Source organism: Leptodactylus fuscus, chromosome 4, assembly GCF_031893055.1.
Source record: "Leptodactylus fuscus isolate aLepFus1 chromosome 4, aLepFus1.hap2, whole genome shotgun sequence".
Lineage (NCBI taxonomy): Eukaryota > Metazoa > Chordata > Amphibia > Anura > Leptodactylidae > Leptodactylus > Leptodactylus fuscus.
In genome coordinates this window covers 83,403,602-83,428,539 of record NC_134268.1, presented here as the reverse complement: position 1 = coordinate 83,428,539, position 24,938 = coordinate 83,403,602, and positions in this window count along the sequence as shown.

The window sequence follows — 24,938 nt, the reverse complement described above, 5'->3', positions numbered from 1 at the left end:
CTTGTTTTTCACTGAAGAGACCACAACAATCATCAATAATGCTGAAGCCTCTTCAATCAGCTGATCAGGAGAGGTCCCAGGTGTCAGATTACCACCAATCTTTAACTGAACACTTACCCAAATGAATCTTATGAGCTTAGAATACCCCATTAATTATGTTTTGGGTTTTTATTTGCTCTTAGACCACCATAATGGAGGATCTGTGAGCAATACCTTTATGCTACTCCACTATTGTGACCTTCTGACATTTTCTTACCGCAGTATGGTGACAATGGTGGTGATAAGTTAGGGATATGGGTCAAGAGGGAAACTTTTCAGCTAATGTTACAGTACAGTCATGTTACAGTAGATTTATATGAGAAAATCAATCTTTCACACATAGTTCCCTCAGCCCTTGTCTTCAGCTATGTCCTTTCCCCATTCGTTGGTTGAACTTGATGGATTTGTCATTTTTCAGCCGTACTATGTAACCAAAAGTGTGTCTAGTAGTATCGACTAAGTTATGAGGTTCGGGTAAAGTACAGTACTATGTGTTTAGAAACAGCCTGTTGCACTTAAAGGGGTTTTTCCATGGATATAACCATATATAAATGTGTAGTCCATAAAAAATAAAAAAAATCATATAAGTAGTTATGAATTTTTCAAGATATTCTCTAATCATCTCAGTAGTTACAGACTCTTGTCTTGATCAGTTGTCAATGGATACGACCACAAATGCAGGAACTTTTTATGATCTTTTCTTGTCAGAAAACTAGTCATGATTTCCTTACTATGTCTCATAATTAAAGTGTCCCTGTCTGCTGACGAATCCAAAATAAGGAAATCATTGCAGGGTAACGATTAGTCAGCCTGCAATGATTAGTATATAAACCACAGTGTTGGCATCCTCAGCCCCCTGAAGGTGTCAGGGCAGACCATCATAGGAATGTCGAGAAGAACAAGGACTAGCTGCTATAGCGCTAGGGAACAGACCTCCATATGAGAGCTTGCCAAATAGCTTCCATAGTAGCTTCAGCATCATCAGCAGGGGCACCAAGTGTTGTATTCTGAAGACAGTCCCTCTTTAAGACAGGCCATCAATTTTAGATTAGCAGGGTCAACTGATATTTTATTGATGACTTATAGATCACCTGTAACAGGTAACAGGTAACTGGAATACCATTTGAGGCCAAGTTTGTTGCAGATTTTGCAACAGTTTTTTGAGCCAAAGCCAAGAATGGCTACAAGAGGAATGGAAAATATATAGGAAGTGCAATCTGCGTTTTGTTTTTTTTTTTACAATCCATTCACTTTAGGGGAGGGGAAAACTGCCTGCTACAGAAAACGCTCCAAAAAAACGCCTCAAGGTCAAAAAACTAAAATAAGCCAGGCGGTTTGTACGTGTGAACTAGCCCTTAGCCTGAGAGGGATTATTCACTAAGGGGTCCTCATTCTTATGAAGACAATGGTGAGACAAAGCCAGACATCCCAACAGCTGTCTCCTATTTAAAGCTAAATCACCTCCAGCAGCAGAGATCGGCACACATGTACCAGAGGTACAATAGCTTTACATAGAAGACAGCAGTCAGGGGTCAGGCATTCCACTACCTATATCACGAAAATACGGGGCCTCAGCTGGACACAGATCCCATACCTCTCTGTGTCTGGGCATTATTTTCCTGTGCATGGATAAGATATAACGGAAAGGTCTGCAACTCTTCTATACTTGCGACCTGATCCTGGTTTTGGATTACAACCACTGATGCAAAACACTCGTGTGAATAAGGCCCAAGATTAGTCTAAGTTTGGTCTAAATTTACACTATATAAATATTGAACAGTATTATTAAATCTACCCCAATATTTCTAACCTGATCTTTAACTTTTCTGCTTGCTCTGCATTGTATAGAGCAAAGGTCACCTATTCTTTTGAAGGTCATGGACAACATGCAAATATGAGATGTGCTACTGAGCCATACTAGATTTTTAAAGGAACAAGCCTTTTAAATGTAATCTAGTGATTTTATTCATACATTAGTGTTATACAACCAATTCTATGACCTCCTCAATGCCACCAGTGTACAACAGCGTCATATAGGCTTTCAAGACCCTTTAGTGAGGAATCACTGCCATAGAGCATCATGGATTCTCTAGGTATTTGTGCGATTATATATGTGTACTGTTTGCATACCCCAATGACTCCTCCATGTCTGGGACAGTTGTAATGTTTGCAGAAAGCATCAAGATCCAGCAATGGCTGTGGCAATACACAAACAGGTGGAAGTAACAAGAACTTATGATGGAAGTACAACCAGTAAATGTAATTCTTTTTGATCTGCTAAGTCTGGACTTATGCAAACAATAGTGACACACGTGTGTATGAGTGTGTAATAACACAGTATACATAACATATATCTTGATGTTCAACCTATAGCCTATGTATGATGAACAAAATATAACACAAAATCTCAAACATCGTGTATTTGCAATTTGTAACAAAAGTCATGATATATTTCCCTGGCCAAAATTCAAGCAGGAGCCAAATGCTGGCGTCCCTGAGCTTTACATAACACAAATCTTGACTCCTAAAAATAAATACAGCATAACATCTGTCATTCATAAATGATATTTTCTGCTGTGTTTTTTGGAAATAAAACAATTATTTACTTTAGCACTTGCATATTAAATTTCAGCAACCCCTTGGAATAAATCTCTCAGCTGGCACCACAGGGCAATTCCAGACACAAACACTGCTGTGATCTATGTGACTAGAGGAGAGATCAGTATAAATAAAACGTGCTCTCCTTCATAGCGTTCTTTATTTTTCTTATTAGTTGTAGAAGACATAAGTGAGATGAGGAAGAGCGACTTATTAAACACTCCACTCTAAAGTATCCTTTTATTCTTAATTTCTGCCTTGTTCCTGGAAATCGTGTGACCTACTTGCAGAACAAATGTCACAGCTGACTTTAGCATTGCTAGCAATGCTACAAAATCTTGTGAATGCTGTCAGCTAATCACATACATATTAGTCACATGTTGTTGATGTAAGAACCTGCTACTTTTCTTTACTTATATTACATGAGTTAAGGAAGTGACATTTTCGATTCAGTGGTGAATCCAGCAGTGTGCTTATTTGTCTGCTGTCAGCATAGATGCAATAGTTGCAGGGTACATTGGGAAAAGGTTTCATGAAGCAATTTCCATCATATATGATTAAAAGTATTATTATCATGCCAATTATTGGGATCAAGTGTTCCTTTAAGCCAAAAATACTCCCAATGAAGTGGTTTTGATGATACACTTTGACAAAAAGAGTAACTTTCCCATAAACATGACAGACTGTTGCAAAAGTTGGTATTTAGTTATGTCTCAGACAGGTATGTAAATGATTACAGATGTGGTCTGATTAAACACTGGATCTGGCCACAAGAGGCCGTAAAAGTGCTTCCACCCCACTGCCCTATAAAAAAAGGCAACTTTTGGGTAGTGTATCTCTTGGTGAGTGATCAGTGACTTCTAGACATGCCTCTACAAAACGCTCAAAGAGATTTTTCCCAGTTGACAGACTTTAAGAGGAGACACCTCATTGGACTGAGAGAATCATGATGGTCATTTCAAAAAATTGCCCACTATTTGACTTACCTATTAGAAGGTGTTCAGAGGGAATGCATATATGGCTAACAGGCTTCAGTTGGCCCAAACAGACCTCTGATCCACCAACAACCACTGCTTTCTGTCTCTGCCCAAAACATTTTCAGGTATTCAGCAGAAGAAAATTTGGTGTCCTACTCATTACGTGTCCTGCCATTGACAGCAAGCCACTGATATTTTTGTAATGTCATGAACGAGAAACCAGGCCTGCAACTGTATCAGCTTTAGTGACAAATCCAGATTGTGATTAGAATTCGACAATGGTCAGGTTTGAATTTGAGGGTTCTGGTGGACACTTCAATTCTGCATTAACTGTGGACTGACACACGGCCCCAACTGATGGTTTGCTGAACTGGGGCGGGGGCATCCTGCGGTCACATGTTGCCTATTATGACAGGGCCTCCAACTGGTGTAGTAACTACCACTGTAGCAACCATAGGAGGCTTGGTGAGCCCTTGAAACTTTTTTTTTAATAATCTGTTACCTGCTGTATTAACCCAAACAGATAACTGGCCATATTTACTTACTGATTCCCATTCCTGCTAATGGCTGCCTCCTCTTCTGCCCTCCAGGGGACCTTGTGCATCCTATATCACGTTGCTGACAATGACATGATAAAGGACACACAGGGCCCCTGGAGGACAAAAAGGGAAGTAGAGGCAGCTGTGAGCAGGAGCAGGAATTGTAAGTACAGCTGCAGGCCTGTGGTAACAGTATTTGTTGGGAGACTACCACAAGATTCATCTTGCAATTATTATACTCTGAGGTCTCTTCAGACCCCGGAGCATAATATGATCAGATGCCCAGGGGAGGTGACAAACATAAAAACCAATGGTACTTACATGTGCTCCGACACGACTCTCGGCTGGCTTCAGGCCTCATTAGTGATGTCATTGAAGAGCACTGAAGATAGCAGGGAATCACACTGGAGCACAGGACAAGTGAGTAACACTAGTTTTTGTTTGTCACCTCCCCTGGGCCTTCGATTATTATATTCTGGGGTCTAAAAAGAAACCCAGAGTATAATAAGTTTGAATGTGGTGAACCCCAAAAATTTTGGTTTCTGCTAAAGCCAAAATTTTTGCAAAGACAAACATACACTGATGCAAGATAGCTAAAGACCTATGGTATAATTTATCCATAAACATACCCACGATTCAACCAAGTGGCCAGATATGTATGCTTATTCCAAGAGGGAGAGGGGTTCTAGACACACAAAAGCAAATACCAGATATCTGTCTTATATCATTTACTTCGCCATCAAAAGGAGTAAAGACAATATGTCAATTTATTTGCAAGGTCTCTAATAGTCTATCAAACCGTATATGAATAGCTTAAAATTTGTATTTGGGGTCAGGTATAAGGTAAAAGTTATAGTATAGTGAGATTTGTGTTTTATACTTTTGCTTTATTTTTTTTTATTTTTTTTTTCCCTTTTCCCTGTTATAGTTGATGTCTTGGAAGATCAGACTATGCATAGTATTTACCACATATTTTCAATTGGATTAGAATTGGGGAGTTTGTTAGCCCAGTCAATACCCAGTTGTTCTGTCTGCCAGCTTGCCTTAGTTCATCCTGGTGATATCTCTTCCATGGGTAAGAAAACACACCTGACTCCCAATACCTAATGTAAAAGAAAATGTGACTCATCAGACCAGGTTTCTTCCATCCTTCCACGGTCCAGTAAGCTGGAATACAATACGTTTTTCAGCAATTCTTTCTACAGTCATTTTGTATAATTGGACCACAGCCCTTGGTTCCCATGTACATCAATGAACCTCAGGTTCCCATAATTCTGTTGCCACTTCACCAGTTGTCCTTCCTTGGGTCGCATTTGGTAGGAAGTAACAACTGAACACTGGGAACATTCAACAAAACCTGCTGTCATCTAGTCTTCATAATTTGGCCAATTTCACATTTGTTCAAATCCTTACCTTATGATAACAGAGTCCAGTTTGTTTCTGACCATGTCACCCAGAGGAATATCTCTTTCCATCTCTATTCTTACAATTTAACCTGTTTCATCACCATATTGGGTAATGTTTTCATAAAACGTGTCTTCTGAAACAGATTCTGGCATCAATTCCTCTCCCGCCACCTTGTCATGGGCCAAAAGTAGAGCCTGAACATATAGTAAGATTGGTAACAACTTGTCTTTCCTTGTGATGACTTGCTTTGAAGACATTCTGCACCTCCTGGATGATCTCCTGCACACGTGGGGTAAAAGGGATATTTGGAGGGGGGAGTGTTGTGGGGACTGGCTTACCTTGCACATTTTTCCAAATAAATTTCAAGAACTTGCCATCTTACATATTTCACCTCTCGACAGATAGCATTGTATCAAGATAATCATTATTGTTCCTACACCAGTCAGTGGTTTAAAATTCTGGCTGATCAGTGTATATACATAGTCCAGTCACCTTAATATGACCACCTGTCAAAATCCAGAGTAACCACCTTTGGCAGAGTGGAACGCTGCTAGACGTGCAGAAAGAGAGATGTTGTTATGATGTTCACTGGGATGTTGAGCCATGCTGACTCCAGTGCCATGTCCAGCTGCGCTAGCTTACGCGGTTGAGCATTCATGGCGCGAACAACCCAATCGAGGTGGTCCCACAGATTCTCGATTGGGTTCAAGTCCGGGGAATTTTCTGGCCAAGGGAGAACGGTAAACTCGTCCTGGTACTCCTCGAACCACGCACATACACTGCAAGCTTTATGACACGTTGCATTGTCCTACTGGTAGATGCCATCATCCTGAGGAAAAACAATTCACATGTAGGGGTGACATAGTCCGCAAGGATAGATGCATACTTGTGTTGATCCATCGTGCCTTCCACAATCATGAGTGCACCCAGATGGCTGATGACACGACATAACTTCTGCGATTCGTTATATAACGTTGATGTCAAAAGTAGGCGGTGGTCGCATTAATATGACTGGACTGTGAAGTATAGTAAAGATAGATAATCATATGGAATAAATGGTTACATCTCAATTCAGTTGCTATGATCCAGCGTGACATACTGTATATAGTATTTTAATTTTTTTACAGTCACTAGGACGGTACATTCACCAGGTTTTTTTTAATGTATTTATCTGATTTTATTTGCTACAAACACAACGTGGAATTTTCCTTCAAGATATCTAAAATGCAACAGCAGAATTTCAGCCTATCCAATGTAATATATGAGTGCTATGCTATAGCCTTTGTTGTCTATTACAATTTTGCACTGTTTAATAGCCAGTTGCTATAGGACTAGAATATCAGAGAAACAAAAAAAACAATGCATTTTGTTTACTGGCGCTGTAGAAAGCCTGTCCTTCTAAGCCCGGGATTCATTTATCGTGATAATGTCCCTTCAGTTTCTAGAGACAGAATACTATCCATGACTAAGTTAAAGATAGATGATAAATGGGACAGGGATTTAGTTATTGATAATAAAAATGTCTTGTTTTTATGACCTAATCAGTTGGTTAGTGTTCTGTTATCTTATAGAAGGGGAGAGGTGAATGGATTAGAAGACGACAAGGACTATAATAGGGTTACAATGGGCGGGAGTGTTCCTGGTATCTTCCCTGTACTGGATCATCTTGCCATATTCCGTATGAAATAGAATAAATGTAAATGGTTTGCTATCATTACATCTTAAAGACAAGCACTAGATATTATTTATCAGCTTTCCTCTGCAGTAAAAACACTACAAAACAAATCTGCAGAACAACGTTGCATGCTATTACCGTAAACAATATAGAAGCCGCTTTATCTTTTATTCTGCTCTAACATATTCTTTTATGACGCTTGTATTTCTAGGTTTACCTTGAGAACAAACATGGCTGCCATTGCCTCCCTCCCATTAGATTGAATAGAGATTTCTATATAAAAAAGATTCATAGTTTTCAATGTTCCTAAGTTGGGAGGGGCACATCCCAAAAAACAGTACGTCTCGGATTTTAACATAATGAGGTTTATGGCTTTGGCTGCAAAGGGTTACTGCGACGTATATCTAGTATAACCTCTTTATGTTCGGTTTCTCGCCGTCTCTCCATTAACATCTTTATTTTTACTTTCCACAGTAAAAAAAAAGAAACAACAAAGATGAAAGAAATATTTATTGCAGTGACAACGTAGCTTTCATGGAAAGATTGCTGCTTGCCTTTCTTCACAGAACAGAAAATCCACATAGAAGTCTACAGCTTGGCACCTGCTTTAAAACCTTCTTGATGAAGCAAAGGTTGTCTTCATTAAGAGCATTAATATTCATGCCGCATGGTAATTTTGACACAGAAAAGGTCTCTGTAACCTTTTCTTGTGTGAGAAATTTTTACTTCTCAAGGAAATTACAGTCCAGCAATGACTTAATTAATGCTGGATTTCCACGGCAGGTTTTGAAGAGCTGTCAGTTTGGGCTTCTAGTAGCTGTCAAGCACGGAGACTAGACTGGCGAGGTAGAGTGAAGGGAAGAGCGACCTGAATCCGTGCACATGTAACACAATACACTTTAACAATTAGAATCAAATTACTGTGATATATTTCTGCGTTAACACTGCTGGAAAGAGTAAATGACTGATATTTTTTCTGATTTCTTTTCCTTTCAACTTAACTGCTTTGCTTGTGTTTTTTAACTCATTTAGCAATATCGTGTCAAATCAGAACACCATCTGATGTTATATTGTCAGATCTGTTATGATATGGAAACCTAAAAATTGACTATATATTTTAATTATTTTAAGCATTTTTGTTAAACGGAACCTATCAGATGATTTTTGCTAACCTAGTGGACAGCAGCATATGATGGAGACAAGCGTAGGTTCATGATACACAGTCATGAGAAAGGCAAAGTGCACCCTCTTTGCATGCTATAGCTTTACGTATCAGGACATAATAAAATATCTGATTACGTATATACAACCTCATGTGCACAGTATCACATGACATATTAAATTGCGCCATCATTTACTTAACAAAAATGTTGCCAAAATCCAGAAATAGTGATATAGATATATATATATATATATATATATATATATATATATATATATATATATATATATATATACCCTTATTGCTTCCATAAGCATGAAAAGGGTAAGTGCCAAACAGGTGCTACTAATTTACTAATTAAGTGCCCTTGATTAACTGAACATCAGCAAGTGTAACCACCTCTGTTAAAAAAAATAAAAATAAAAGAAATTTTGGCAGTTTGCTGGTCCAAAACATTTGGTAGTATGTTAAAACAATGCCAAAAGGAAAGACCTTATAGACTCTGTTCTTATAGAATCAACTTTTCTGGTCATAAATCTGGGAAGTATTACGAGGTCATTTCCAACAATTTAAAGTCCCTTGCAGTCATTGAGTTGACCATAATAATAGTACATTTTATTCATATAGCGCCAACATATTCCATGGTACTTTCAATTTGTAGGGTTCAAGTAAAGACAAAAAGAGACATTACAGAATCAATTCACACAATGGGACCTGCCGTGACTATGAGGTAGAGGGGTTGACACAAGAGCAGTAAGGATAGGAGGTGGCAGTGCTTATATAGTGATCCAGGCATTATATGATACAGGTCACTTTCATTACACATAAATAAAGCTGTAGGAGCTATCACTAGTCAGTGTCCTTTAAATGCAGCTGGTGTCTGGACAAATAAAGTTAGTCTGATACAGAATCATATCCTGTGGGGTAATGTGGGAGTGTGAAGAGAGAAGGGTTTGTTTTATGGATTCTTAATGCAGAAGGGTTTACATTAGGAACTGTGATAGGCCTGAAGAGATGTGTTTTTAGTTTGCCCTTTAAGGTGTAGAAATTGGGAGTTAATCTGATTGTGAGGGGTAGAGCATTCCAGAGAAGTGGTGCAACTCAGGAGAAGTCTTGGATATAGGAGTGAGAGGTTTCCTATAATGGAGGTTCTTAGTTTTAGATCATTAAGTGAATGGAGAGCACAGGTTGGGTGATAGACAGAGATGAGGGACGAAATGTAGGGAGGTGCAGCATTATGGAGAGCCTTGTGGATGAGGGTGATATGTTTATATTGTATTCTATAATGAATAGGCAGCCAATGTAGCGACTAACACAGTCCGGAGGCATCGCTGTAGCGTCTAGCCTGATAGATGAGCGTGGCCGCTGCATTCAGAATAGATTGTATAGGGGAGAGTTTAGTAAAGGGAAGACCTATTGATAAGGAGTTACAGTAGTGAAGTAAATAGTGCATAAGGGCGACAATAAGGGTCTTTAATAGAGATGAGCGAACACTAAAATGTTCGAGGTTCGAAATTCGATTCGAACAGCCGCTCAATGTTCGTGTGTTCGAACGGGTTTCGAACCCCATTATAGTCTATGGGGAACAGATACTCGTTAAGGGGGAAACCCAAATCCGTGTCTGGAGGGTCACCAAGTCCACTATGACACCCCAGGAAATGATGCCAACACCTCTGGAATGACACTGGGACAGCAGGGGAAGCATGTCTGGGGGCATCTAACACACCAAAGACCCTCTATTACCCCAACATCACAGCCTAACAACTACACACTTTACACACTCAATACCACCTCTCTGACAGTAGGAAAACACCTTGAAACATGTGTATTTGGCACTTGCAGTGAGGAGAGCTTGTCACCAGCAGTGAATTTGGCCCTTGTAGTAAGTTGAGGTTGGCACCAACATTTGTTTTGAAAATCAGGGTGGATTGAGCCTCTAACCAGCAGAGTTTGGGCAAATTCATGGTGGAGGGAGCCTCTAAAAACCCCAGTTTGGACCAATTCATGGTGGAGGGAGCCTCTAACCAGCCCAGTTTGGGCAAATTCATGGTGGAGGGAGCCTCTAACCAGCCCAGTTTGGACCAATTAATGGTGGAGGGAGCCTCTAACCAGCCCAGTTTGGACCAATTAATGGTGGAGGGAGCCTCTAACCAGCCCAGTTTGGACCAATTCATGGTGGAGGGAGCCTCTAAACAGCCCAGTTTGGGCAAATTCATGGTGGAGGGAGCCTCTAAAAAACCCAGTTTGGACCAATTCATGGTGGAGGGAGCCTCTAACCAGCCCAGTTTGGACCAATTAATGGTGGAGGGAGCCTCTAACCAGCCCAGTTTGGACCAATTCATGGTGGAGGGAGCCTCTAAACAGCCAAGTTTTGGGAAATTCATAGTGGAGGGAGCCTCTAAACAGCCAAGTTTTGGGAAATTCATGGTGGAGGGAGCCTCTAACCAGCCCAGTTTGGACCAATTCATGGTGGAGGGAGCCTCTAAACAGCCCAGTTTGGGCAAATTCATGGTGGAGGGAGCCTCTAAAAAACCCAGTTTGGACCAATTCATGGTGGAGGGAGCCTCTAACCAGCCCAGTTTGGACCAATTAATGGTGGAGGGAGCCTCTAACCAGCCCAGTTTGGACCAATTCATGGTGGAGGGAGCCTCTAAACAGCCAAGTTTTGGGAAATTCATAGTGGAGGGAGCCTCTAAACAGCCAAGTTTTGGGAAATTCATGGTGGAGGGAGCCTCTAACCAGCCCAGTTTGGACCAATTCATGGTGGAGGGAGCCTCTAAACAGCCAAGTTTTGGGAAATTCATGGTGGAGGGAGCCTCTAACCAGCCCAGTTTGGACCAATTCATGGTGGAGGGAGCCTCTAAAAACCCAGTTTGGACCAATTCATGGTGGAGGGAGCCTCTAAACAGCCCAGTTTGGGCAAATTCATGGTGGAGGGAGCCTCTAACCAGCCCAGTTTGGACCAATTAATGGTGGAGGGAGCCTCTAAACAGCCCAGTTTGGGCAAATTCATGGTGGAGGGAGCCTCTAACCAGCCCAGTTTGGACCAATTCATGGTGGAGGGAGCCTCTAACCAGCCCAGTTTGGACCAATTAATGGTGGAGGGAGCCTCTAACCAGCCCAGTTTGGACCAATTCATGGTGGAGGGAGCCTCTAAACAGCCCAGTTTGGGCAAATTCATGGTGGAGGGAGCCTCTAAAAAACCCAGTTTGGACCAATTCATGGTGGAGGGAGCCTCTAACCAGCCCAGTTTGGACCAATTAATGGTGGAGGGAGCCTCTAACCAGCCCAGTTTGGACCAATTCATGGTGGAGGGAGCCTCTAACCAGCCCAGTTTGGACCAATTCATGGTGGAGGGAGCCTCTAAACAGCCCAGTTTGGGCAAATTCATGGTGGAGGGAGCCTCTAAAAAACCCAGTTTGGACCAATTCATGGTGGAGGGAGCCTCTAACCAGCCCAGTTTGGACCAATTAATGGTGGAGGGAGCCTCTAACCAGCCCAGTTTGGACCAATTCATGGTGGAGGGAGCCTCTAAACAGCCAAGTTTTGGGAAATTCATGGTGGAGGGAGCCTCTAACCAGCCCAGTTTGGACCAATTCATGGTGGAGGGAGCCTCTAAACAGCCAAGTTTTGGGAAATTCATGGTGGAGGGAGCCTCTAACCAGCCCAGTTTGGACCAATTCATGGTGGAGGGAGCCTCTAAAAAACCCAGTTTGGACCAATTCATGGTGGAGGGAGCCTCTAAACAGCCCAGTTTGGGCAAATTCATGGTGGAGGGAGCCTCTAAACAGCCCAGTTTGGGCAAATTCATGGTGGAGGGAGCCTCTAACCAGCCCAGTTTGGACCAATTAATGGTGGAGGGAGCCTCTAACCAGCCCAGTTTGGACCAATTCATGGTGGAGGGAGCCTCTAAACAGCCAAGTTTGGACCAATTCATGGTGGAGGGAGCCTCTAAAAAACCCAGTTTGGACCAATTCATGGTGGAGGGAGCCTCTAACCAGCCCAGTTTGGACCAATTAATGGTGGAGGGAGCCTCTAACCAGCCCAGTTTGGACCAATTAATGGTGGAGGGAGCCTCTAACCAGCCCAGTTTGGACCAATTCATGGTGGAGGGAGCCTCTAAACAGCCCAGTTTGGGCAAATTCATGGTGGAGGGAGCCTCTAACCAGCCCAGTTTGGACCAATTCATGGTGGAGGGAGCCTCTAAAAAACCCAGTTTGGACCAATTCATGGTGGAGGGAGCCTCTAAACAGCCCAGTTTGGGCAAATTCATGGTGGAGGGAGCCTCTAAACAGCCCAGTTTGGGCAAATTCATGGTGGAGGGAGCCTCTAACCAGCAGAGTTGGTGGAAATCAGGGTGGAGGGAGCCTCTAACCAGCAGAGTTGGGGGAAATCAGGGTGGAGGGAGCCTAGTATTAGCAGAATTGTGCAACGCTTATGGTGGATGAGTATGAGGATGCGGAGGAATTGGAGAGGTTGAGTACAGACATGGAGTTTCATGTTGGGGTGCTTTACACAGGTGGGCACAAAAATGACGGCTCTACCCAGTGGTGGTTCATTTTTATCAAAGTGAGCCGGTCGGCACTCTCAGCTGACAGACGGGTGCGCTTGTCAGTGATGATGCCACCGGCTGCACTGAACACCCTCTCAGATAGGACGCTGGCGGCAGGACAGGACAGCACCTCCAAGGCATATAGGGCAAGTTCAAGCCACAGGTCCAACTTCGACACCCAATACGTGTAGGGCGCAGAGGGGTCGGAGAGGACAGGGCTGTGATCGGAAAGGTATTCCCGCAACATGCGCCTATACTTCTCACGCCTGGTGACACTAGGACCCTCCGTGGCGGCACTTTGGCGAGGGGGTGCCATCAAGGTGTCCCAGACCTTAGACAGTGTGCCCCTCGTTTGTGTGGACCGGTGAGAACTTGGTTGCCTACTGGAGGAACTGCCCTCCCTGCCGCCAACGTCACATGCTGGAAACATCTCCATCATATTCTGCACCAATTGCCTGTGGCAAGCATTGATGCGATTGGCCCTCCCCTCTACCGGAATAAAAGACGAGATGTTGTTTTTATACCGGGGGTCAAGGATAGCAAAGATCCAGTACTGGTTGTCCTCCATGATTTTGACAATACGCTTGTCGGTTGTAAAGCACCCCAACATGAACTCAGCCATGTCTGCCACAGTGTTAGTTGGCATGACTCCTCTGGCCCCACCGGAAAGTTCAATCTCCATTTCCTCCTCATCCTCCATGTCTACCCATCCGCGCTGCAACAATGGGACGATTCGAAGTTGCCCGGAAGCCTCCTGTATCACCATCACATCATCGGACAACTCTTCTTCCTCCTCCTCCTCCTCCTCCTCCTCCATTAAACGCAGTGAAGCGGACAGATGTGTGGACCTACTCTCCAGCTGTGACGGATCGGATGCTATCCCTAACTCCTCTGTGTGATCTGAGTTATCCCTGATGTCAATCAGGGATTCTCTCAGAACACACAAGAGCGGGATTGTAAGGCTCACCATCGCATCCTCAGAGCTCACCCTCCTTGTGGACTCCTCAAAGACCCGTAGGATGTCACAAAGGTCTCTCATCCATGGCCACTCATGGATGTGAAACTGAGGCAGCTGACTTTGTGGCACCCTAGGGTTTTGTAGCTGGTATTCCATCAAAGGTCTCTGCTGCTCAACCACTCTATTCAACATCTGAAACGTTGAGTTCCAGCGTGTGGGGACGTCGCACAAAAGCCGGTGTTGTGGCACATGCAGGCGTTGCTGGAGAGATTTTAAGCTAGCAGCGGCTACTGTCGACTTGCGAAAGTGGGCGCACATGCGCCGCACTTTCACCAGTAGCTCTGGAACATTGGGGTAGCTCTTTAGGAAACGTTGCACCACTAGGTTGAAGACGTGGGCCAGGCATGGAACATGTTGGAGTCCGGCAAGCTCCAGAGCTGCTACCAGGTTCCGGCCGTTATCACAAACGACCATGCCTGGGCCCAGGTGCAGCAGCTCAAACCATATTGCCGTCTCATCGAGGAGGGCATCCCTCACCTCGGAGGCAGTGTGCTGTCTGTCCCCCAAGCTGATCAGCTTCAGCACAGCCTGCTGACGTCTACCAACGCCAGTGCTGCAACGTTTCCAACTCGTAGCTGGGGTCAATCTAACAGCGGAGGAGGAGGCGGTGGCGGAGGAGGAGGCGGTGGCGGAGGAGGAGGCGGTAGAGGAGGAGGAGGAGGGGGGTGTTCTTCTCGTGTCCCTGCCAGGAATGTTAGGCGGGGAGACGAGGTACACCGGGCCAGTTTGGGAAGCAGTCCCAGCCTCAACTACATTCACCCAGTGTGCCGTCAGTGAAATGTAGCGTCCCTGTCCGCATGCACTTGTCCACGCGTCGGTGGTCAAGTGGACCTTTGTGCAAAGCGCGGAACTAAGGGCCCGCCTGATGTTGAGTGACACGTGCTGGTGCAAGGCGGGGACGGCACACCGGGAGAAGTAGTGACGGCTAGGGACGGCATAGCGAGGTGCCGCAGTTGCCATCAGGTCCAGGAAGGCGGGAGTTTCAACAAGCCGGAACGCCAACATCTCCTGGGCCAGCAGTTTAGCGATGTTGGCGTTCAAGGCTTGCGCGTGTGGGTGGTTAGCAGTGTATTTCTGCCGCCGCTCCAATGTCTGAGAGATGGTGGGTTGTTGTAAAGAAACGCCTGATGGTGCCTTTGATGGTGAAGGAGAAGGAGATAAGACAGGACCAGGGGAGGATGAGGTAGAAGTCAACAAAGTGGCGGAGGCAGATGAAGTGGTGTCCTGGCTCGTCCTCTGGAGTGCATCGCCAGCACAGTCAGCAGTGGCAGTGGCAGAGGCAGTGGCAGAGGCAGTGGCAGTGGCGTGAACGGCAGGCGGCCTTTGTCCTGCCGTTGCTGCCTGCCACTGATTCCAGTGCTTGGATTCCAAATGACGGCGCATTGAAGTGGTGGACAGGTTGCTCTTCTCAGAGCCCCTAATCAATTTCGAGAGGCAAATTGTGCAGACAACACTATATCTGTCCTCGGCGCATTCCTTGAAAAAACTCCACACCTTCGAGAAACGTGCCCTCGAGGTGGGAGTTTTTCGGGGCTGGGTACGAACTGGAACATCTTGGGAGATTCCGGGTGTGGCCTGGCTTCGCCTAAGCTGCTGACCTCTGCCTCTGCCTCTAGCTACCCTTTTTGGTGCTGCACCTGCCTCAACATCCACACTACTTTCCCCGCTTGACATCCCCCCTGTCCAGGTCGGGTCAGTGTCCTCATCATCCACCACTTCCTCTTCCAACTCCTGTCTCATCTCCTCCTCCCGCACAATGCGCCGGTCAACTGGATGCCCTGACGGCAACTGCGTCACATCATCGTCGATGAGGGTGGGTTGCTGGTCATCCACCACCAAATCGAACGGAGATGGAGGAGACTCTAGTGTTTGAGCATCTGGACACAGATGCTCCTCTGTTAGGTTCGTGGAATCGTGACGTGGAGAGGCAGGTTGAGGGACAATGAAAGGAGCGGAGAACAGCTCTGGGGAGCAGGGACAGTTTGGGTTATTGTTCTGTAAAGCTTCGGAATTTTGGGAGGAAGGAAGACAAGACTGTTGGGTAATAGGAGGAGAGGAGGCAGAGTCTGACTGGCTGCTGGACAATGTGCTGTAAGCGTTCTCTGACAGCCATTGCAAGACCTGTTCCTGGTTCTCGGGCCTACTAAGGTTTGTACCCTGCAGTTTAGTTAATGTGGCAAGCAACCCTGGCACTGTGGAGTGGCGCAATGCTTGCTGCCCCACAGGAGTAGGCACGGGACGCCCTGTGGCTTCACTGCTACCTTGCTCCCCAGAACCATTCCCCCGACCTCGCCCACGGCCTCGTCCACGTCCCTTTCCGGGAGCCTTGCGCATTTTGAATTCCTAGTTAGAAATTGGCACTGTATACCAGTAGTAAAAATTGTGGGTGCACGTAACCCCAATATATTCTTTGAATTCCCAGTCAGACACTGGCACTATATGGCAGTAGCAAGAAATGAGGGTATTTGTATTCCCAATATACTCTTTGAATTCCCAGTCAGACAATGGCACTGTATACCAGTAGTAAAAATTGTGGGTGCACGTAACCCCAATATATTCTTTGAATTCCCAGTCAGAAACTGGCACTATATGGCAGTAGCAAGAAATGAGGGTATTTGTATTCCCAATATACTCTTTGAATTCCCAGTCAGACAATGGCACTGTATACCAGTAGTAAAAATTGTGGGTGCACGTAACCCCAATATATTCTTTGAATTACCAGTCAGAAACTGGCACTATATGGCAGTAGCAAGAAATGAGGGTATTTATAACCCCAATATATTCTTTGAATTCCCAGTCAGACAATGGCACTGTATACCAGTAGTAAAAATTGTGGGTGCACGTAACCCCAATATATTCTTTGAATTACCAGTCAGAAACTGGCACTATATGGCAGTAGCAAGAAATGAGGGTATTTATAACCCCAATATATTCTTTGAATTCCCAGTCAGACAATGGCACTGTATACCAGTAGTAAAAATTGTGGGTGCACGTAACCCCAATATATTCTTTGAATTCCCAGTCAGAAACTGGCACTATATGGCAGTAGCAAGAAATGAGGGTATTTGTATTCCCAATATACTCTTTGAATTCCCAGTCAGACAATGGCACTGTATACCAGTAGTAAAAATTGTGGGTGCACGTAACCCCAATATATTCTTTGAATTACCAGTCAGAAACTGGCACTATATGGCAGTAGCAAGAAATGAGGGTATTTGTATTCCCAATATACTCTTTGAATTCCCAGTCAGACAATGGCACTGTATACCAGTAGTAAAAATTGTGGGTGCACGTAACCCCAATATATTCTTTGAATTACCAGTCAGAAACTGGCACTATATGGCAGTAGCAAGAAATGAGGGTATTTATAACCCCAATATATTCTTTGAATTCCCAGTCAGACAATGGCACTGTATACCAGTAGTAAAAATTGTGGGTGCACGTAACCCCAATATATTCTTTGAATTACCAGTCAGAAACTGGCACTATATGGCAGTAGCAAGAAATGAGGGTATTTGTATTCCCAATATACTCTTTGAATTCCCAGTCAGACAATGGCACTGTATACCAGTAGTAAAAATTGTGGGTGCACGTAACCCCAATATATTCTTTGAATTACCAGTCAGAAACTGGCACTATATGGCAGTAGCAAGAAATGAGGGTATTTGTATTCCCAATATACTCTTTGAATTCCCAGTCAGACAATGGCACTGTATACCAGTAGTAAAAATTGTGGGTGCACGTAACCCCAATATATTCTTTGAATTACCAGTCAGAAACTGGCACTATATGGCAGTAGCAAGAAATGAGGGTATTTATAACCCCAATATATTCTTTGAATTCCCAGTCAGACAATGGCACTGTATACCAGTAGTAAAAATTGTGGGTGCACGTAACCCCAATATATTCTTTGAATTCCCAGTCAGAAACTGGCACTATATGGCAGTAGCAAGAAATGAGGGTATTTGTATTCCCAATATACTCTTTGAATTCCCAGTCAGACAATGGCACTGTATACCAGTAGTAAAAATTGTGGGTGCACGTAACCCCAATATATTCTTTGAATTCCCAGTCAGAAACTGGCACTATATGGCAGTAGCAAGAAATGAGGGTATTTGTATTCCCAATATACTCTTTGAATTCCCAGTCAGACAATGGCACTGTATACCAGTAGTAAAAATTGTGGGTGCACGTAACCCCAATATATTCTTTGAATTACCAGTCAGAAACTGGCACTATATGGCAGTAGCAAGAAATGAGGGTATTTATAACCCCAATATATTCTTTGAATTCCCAGTCAGACAATGGCACTGTATACCAGTAGTAAAAATTGTGGGTGCACGTAACCCCAATATATTCTTTGAATTACCAGTCAGAAACTGGCACTATATGGCAGTAGCAAGAAATGAGGGTATTTATAACCCCAATATATTCTTTGAATTCCCAGTCAGACAATGGCACTGTATACCAGTAGTAAAAATTGTGGGTGCACGTAACCCCAATATATTCTTTGAATTACCAGTCAGAAACTGGCACTATATGGCAGTAGCAAGAAATGAGGGTATTTGTATTCCCAATATACTCTTTGAATTCCCAGTCAGACAATGGCACTGTATACCAGTAGTAAAAATTGTGGGTGCACGTAACCCCAATATATTCTTTGAATTACCAGTCAGACACTGGCACTATATGGCAGTAGCAAGAAATGAGGGTATTTGTATTCCCAATATACTCTTTGAATTCCCAGTCAGACAATGGCACTGTATACCAGTAGTAAAAATTGTGGGTGCACGTAACCCCAATATATTCTTTGAATTCCCAGTCAGACAATGGCACTGTATACCAGTAGTAAAAATTGTGGGTGCACGTAACCCCAATATATTCTTTGAATTCCCAGTCAGAAACTGGCACTATATGGCAGTAGCAAGAAATGAGGGTATTTGTATTCCCAATATACTCTTTGAATTCCCAGTCAGACAATGGCACTGTATACCAGTAGTAAAAATTGTGGGTGCACGTAACCCCAATATATTCTTTGAATTCCCAGTCAGAAACTGGCACTATATGGCAGTAGCAAGAAATGAGGGTATTTGTATTCCCAATATACTCTTTGAATTCCCAGTCAGACAATGGCACTGTATACCAGTAGTAAAAATTGTGGGTGCACGTAACCCCAATATATTCTTTGAATTCCCAGTCAGACAATGGCACTGTATACCAGTAGTAAAAATTGTGGGTGCACGTAACCCCAATATATTCTTTGAATTCCCAGTCAGAAACTGGCACTATATGGCAGTAGCAAGAAATGAGGGTATTTGTATTCCCAATATACTCTTTGAATTCCCAGTCAGACAATGGCACTGTATACCAGTAGTAAAAATTGTGGGTGCACGTAACCCCAATATATTCTTTGAATTCCCAGTCAGAAACTGGCACTATATGGCAGTAGCAAGAAATGAGGGTATTTATAACCCCAATATATTCTTTGAATTCCCAGTCAGACAATGGCACTGTATACCAGTAGTAAAAATTGTGGGTGCACGTAACCCCAATATATTCTTTGAATTACCAGTCAGAAACTGGCACTATATGGCAGTAGCAAGAAATGAGGGTATTTATAACCCCAATATATTCTTTGAATTCCCAGTCAGACAATGGCACTGTATACCAGTAGTAAAAATTGTGGGTGCACGTAACCCCAATATATTCTTTGAATTCCCAGTCAGACACTGGCACTATATGGCAGTAGCAAGAAATGAGGGTATTTGTATTCCCAATATATTCTTTGAATTCCCAGTCAGACAATGGCACTGTATACCAGTAGTAAAAATTGTGGGTGCACGTAACCCCAATATATTCTTTGAATTCCCAGTCAGACACTGGCACTATATGGCAGTAGCAAGAAATGAGGGTATTTGTATTCCCAATATATTCTTTGAATTCCCAGTCAGACAATGGCACTGTATACCAGTAGTAAAAATTGTGGGTGTATATAGCCCCAATTCTATTGCTAGGGGACTTGCAGGGTATTTCTGGGGTGAAGGTGGGGGGGCACACCGTTGGAACGGGTATCGGGGTATATATCGGGTATACGGGAATACACTGACAGTGTATTCCATTCAGGATCCTGGGAAAGCTGGGTTGCGGCGATTGAGCCCGTCAGTGCCACGTTACACTGACAAGCTTCTCCCTGGAATTTAGCTCTTACAAGAGCTGTTGGTTGTCTTCTCCTTCCTATCCTAGCCTGTCCCTGCCTACCCAGAATCTAAGCCCTAGCTAGCTGGACGGAAACCTCCGTCCTCGGTGAATTGCAAGCTCAGAATGACGCGAAGCTGGGCGTCGCTGTTCTTTTAAATTAGAGGTCACATGTTTTCGGCAGCCAATGGGTTTTGCCTACTTTTTTCAACGTCACCGGTGTCGTAGTTCCTGTCCCACCTACCCTGCGCTGTTATTGGAGCAAAAAAGGCGCCAGGGAAGGTGGGAGGGGAATCGAGTAATGGCGCACTTTACCACGCGGTGTTCGATTCGATTCGAACATGCCGAACAGCCTAATATCCGATCGAACATGAGTTCGATAGAACACTGTTCGCTCATCTCTAGTCTTTAATGTGATCTGTGATAAGGAAAGGTGGGATTCTGAAGATATTTTTGAGGTAGAGATGACATGAGCATACAAGTGATTGGATATGGGGGTGAAGGAAAGTAAAACAAAACCCCAAAGCAATGGGCATACTGCATAGGAGTTATGGTAAGGTCATAGACTGAAATGGAGATATCAGAACTTTTCTGTATACCAAAGCATTCTACAGTCAAATTTCATGTCAGTTAAAACTTGTTTGAACATGGCGATGTAACAGGATAGAAATCTCAAGAACACCAAAAAATTAACACTCCAGGTACCACTTTTCTTAAACGTGGGTAGGTTTGGTCAAGGTTTAGTAGTGGATGGTGGCTTTCCACGGCCCAGCAAATTTACTATACTTTACACTGTTTTAAATTAGAACTCACATGTACATCAGCTGCTAGTTAGCATAGATTCAAGACTACGGCATATGGAGGGCAGGAGATACACCTAATCTATCAAGAGGCATAATTAGTCATATTTAGCTTCCGTGTCGGGGAGATCAAGACTAATGTAGGAAATGCCAGTCTTGATAAATCTCCCCCATTGAATAGATTGGCAGGGTCCATACTCCAGAGCTATTTCATTTGAAATCTTCCTTTCAGCACTTGTACAATAAGAAGGAACAGGGTCTCTAAACCCCATCATAGTGGCCATGTGGATAGGTAAGCAATGTTCATTGTGAGATAATCCCATTAAAAAAACATGTGATACTAGGGCTGTTTAAACACATTGGTGGGCCCTGTGCAAGTGTTTCATAAGTGGGTCCCCCCTTCAACACCACCCAGAAATTCCTGACCTGCACAAATTCTAATGCCCCCTAGATGGCCCCCTCATAGTATAATGCCCTTTAATGGCTAATGCCTCTCTAGTGGCTCTATAATGCCCCCACATTTTCATGTACTTCACAGATTCATATCCCTCACCCTCCTGGTTTCCCCCACATTGCCATATGCCCCCCCCCCCCACCCAATTCGCCCTCACACTGTCATGTCTACCTTGGATTGCCTACGCAGTGTTATGTCCCCCTCCAGGTTGCCCCCACAGTATGTTCCCCAGTGTGTATGTCCCTCTGAGGTTGCCCCCACAGTATCATGTCTCCCTACCTCACAAGTTGAACCCACCGTTTCATGTCCCCCACTGTATATAACCAAAGCTCATTCTTCTCTGGTCATGGAGTCTTCAAGGTGCAACAGGTGTAATGTAAGCAACGTCACTATATTACGCCTTCTGCTCCCAGGACACTGGGATGTCAGCGTCGGCTGGGTGGTGAATCGCTGGCTTCAACTTAACTCATCAGTGTCCTCTGATCACCGATGAGTTGGTGCAGCCCTGGACAGTTGGATAGAAAATGCAGGACTGTTCCACTGTCCAAAAGGGCCCCCGCAAGTGCACTATTAACCCTATGGTTAAAGCAGCCCTGTGTAACATCCAAAACTTGGATGATAATTAGGTGATTTAGGTATTTCCTTGTGAGGGGGTACAACACATAACACCATAAGTTTAAGACATATTAGCTGGAGACAAGACAACTCTAATGATTGGATGGCCCCAACCACCATAACCACTCCACAGGATGTCGAATCTGCAATGGTAAAGCTCCTAGAAGTTCTACCATGAAAACTGTTCTCATCCTATGTTAGTACATACATATACATTTCATATTTGCAACATTATCAAATTTCTATGTAAAAGTTGTTTTTCTTTAAAGAAACATAAAAAATAGAAACCATGTAACAATAAAAAGGAGCTGTTCTCTAAATATGGGAAATGTATTGATGTAATGACTGCTTGCAATAAAAAAGATTTGAGAATGTGTCATGCGATACACTTATGTTGATTAATAACCTAAGTCTGTGACTTTTGACATAGGACAGAGCTTTTCTTAAAGCTATGAAAACATACATAGGTCTATTTTATGATGTTCTTAAATTTTCTCTGTAATAATTACATTTAATTCACCAGTCTTTTCCAGGGTAGTTAACCCATCATTCTCAAGCCACTATGTGCAAAATTGTAAAGGGAAATGTAAAATATTAAGAAAACGTGATGAAATGTGAAAACCTGTCAAAGACAAGTAAAATTGCAATCTATGAAATAATACACCGATCAGACAAAACCTGAATGGTGAAGTAACACTAATGTTGCCTCAATGGCACCTGTCAATTGTTCTGAATTTTTAACTGAATATTTGAAGGTAATATTACCCCATATCTACCATACATGTACTAGAGGTGTCAGAGATTTTTAAGCATAGCACTATAGTTGGCGTATCACTCACCCTTTTTTGAGATGCATCGCCTCCCAAAATATTTTATATAAAATATTTTATTTTATATTAAGATAAGTGTCAAATCATTCCCCAAATTGGTATCAATAAAACTGTGTGTCCTGCAAAAATCAAGCCCTTACACATAGATGGAAAAACAAAAAGTTTGGGTGTTAGAACATTGCATAGCAAATTTAATACGTTATTAAAACATAAAAACTATATAAATTTAGAATTGCTATAATGATACAGACCAATAAAATAATAATCTTCATTTAAAGTTCAAAAAGTTGAAAAGGATGGGTACCCAATCTTGTTTAAGTTGTTTTAATATATAAAATGTTTAGTTTCAAATTATACAGTAGATAGGTAGATATGGAAACATTTCAGGTTAGTATGGGCAGTGTTTTTTTTTTTTTTTTATATTTAATCCCGTCCCGACGACGGCATTTTTTCGTTTTTGACTCCCCCCCTTCCAAACTCCATAACCTTTTCATTTCTCTGCTCTCAGAGTCATATGAGGTGTTAGTGTTTGAGGGACAAATTTTTCTTCTTAATGCTACCGTAGCCAGGCTACGACTAAGGTACATACGGTACCGAAACGCGTCAGCCCTGGCATTTCTCCACACCCATGTGAGTCAAATATTGCTATATATGTCATGTATTTTTTGAAAAAAATTTTTTGTACATGTTTAAAAAAAAAAAAAAAAATCTATGAAGAATAAAGCAAAGTCGATTTTTATGCCATTTGAGATTGCTGGTTTTCCTTGGAAGAAATTCCTTTTAACCCTTGATCAAATTGCTCCTGGCCGTGGAGTTTAATCTGTGCAATCTATCCAAAGTGTGGGATATGATATATATATGGACATAGCATTTTTGTCTTTACTATGCATATATCTGTCTGTGCTAATCTTTGAAATATTGGGCTGTGTTTCCCTTTTCCCCTACCCTACATGTGCATGTTATTTCTCCTCTTCTGTCCTCCCCTCCGTGCATGGGGGCATGGCCGCAGTTGGTACGCTCCGGCGTTTTATATTCCTGAGCCGGAGCGGCCATCTTTCTTTCTGGCTGCCAGGCGCGAGCGATCTTCCCACCCTTCCTCCCCTTTTATCAGGAAAGTATATATAAAGAAAAAAAAATTGAGCATGGGTGTTTTCAAAAAGAAAAAAAAAAAGAAAAAAGGGAAAAGGAGATGGAAATGTTGTTTTAAAAAAAAAAGTTTGGAATGTGCATGGAAGTGTAGATGTGCTGTCATGTTTGCCCAGTCCAAATGCGGTTTTCAGTCGGTGGATTGGGTGTGTGGATCTTTCTCCTTATGGTTACAAGTATTAATTATATTTTGGATTCTCTTGTAGTCAATCCTAGAGTTCTCCTGCAAAGTCACAGCTGGCATTCGGTTGTAGAGAGAAAGTGAGTAGGGGCGTGACGAAAGTGGGAGTGACCTCCTGAAGTATAGGGGCCGGGCATCACCCCTTCCGTTCTCATGTTGGTTTTATTTCCAGTTTGTGGTTATGCAAACCATAGTTGAAAGGTTAAAAGTTAATAAAGCTGTGGCTGACCTCCAGCCCACATAAAAGGTTATTTTGTGTCATGTGTATTATTTCTAAGTTAACGGGTTTTTCCTCCTTAAAGTTGTCACCATATTCTGACACCCATAACTTTTTTATACTTCCGTGTATGGGGAAGTATAGAGTGTCTTTTTTTTTTTTTGCAGGGCCAGATGTAATTTTAAGTTAGACCATTTTGGGGTATTGCTATTGCTTTTATCACTTTTTATTCAAATTTTTTATCAATGGCAAAACAGTGAAAAATGGTGGTTTGGCACTTTTCACCTTTTTTCCAGCTACGGCGTTTACTGTACGGGAAAAATATTTTTATAAATTTGTAAACGGGCGATTTTGGACACAGGGAAAGCTAATGTGTATGTTTTTCACAGTATTTAAGTATTTTCACAGTATTTTTTTTTTTTTAACTTTTTTTTAACTTTTTTTTTGCATTTATTAGACCCCCTAGGGGTCTTAAACCCCAGAGGGTCTGATCACTAATGCAATGCACCGGAGCTTCTATTGCAGGCTACCTA